The sequence below is a fragment of the Frankliniella occidentalis genome, unplaced genomic scaffold (assembly GCF_000697945.3).
Source record: "Frankliniella occidentalis isolate FOCC.00 unplaced genomic scaffold, Focc_3.1 Scaffold112, whole genome shotgun sequence".
NCBI lineage: Eukaryota > Metazoa > Arthropoda > Insecta > Thysanoptera > Thripidae > Frankliniella > Frankliniella occidentalis.
In genome coordinates this window covers 116,499-117,050 of record NW_026267240.1, presented here as the reverse complement: position 1 = coordinate 117,050, position 552 = coordinate 116,499, and positions in this window count along the sequence as shown.

The window sequence follows — 552 nt, the reverse complement described above, 5'->3', positions numbered from 1 at the left end:
CCAACGCCCGCCTGCTCGCGAGCAGAGCGCGGGAGGGGAGCGCGGGGAGGGCGGCCGGCGCGCCTCTCTCCCTCCCCGCCTCTCCCGCTCTCTATCTCCGTCCCTCGCGGTATCGCGGGCCGGAGCTGCGGTCCACCTCTCTCTGTCGCACACTGGCCGGTTGACTCTGGTGATGCGTATACCATACGCGAGTATAAGCCGACGGCGGCTTCGGCTCGACTCGGCTCGCCACTCAGCCACTCACTGGCTCACTCTCTCATTCACTCTCCCGGCCCATTCATGAACCCCTCCCCTCCCCCTTTCCCCTCTCCCCGCCACCTGTAGCGCTCCCCGGGACTCCAGGACGACCCGCCGCACAGGTCCCCAGCGTCCTCTCCATCGCCTTTGACAAAATTTAAATGGATAGAATTTAAGGAAACCTGATTGTGTCCGAAGGTTTGGAGCGGGGGCCCTTCCGCACTGTAAACGCCAAGGGGTACAGTTGTCCTGTTAATCAAGATGGCCGAGAAATACTGCTAAGAACGGTTTTCCTACTCGCTTAAGCTCCGCAAC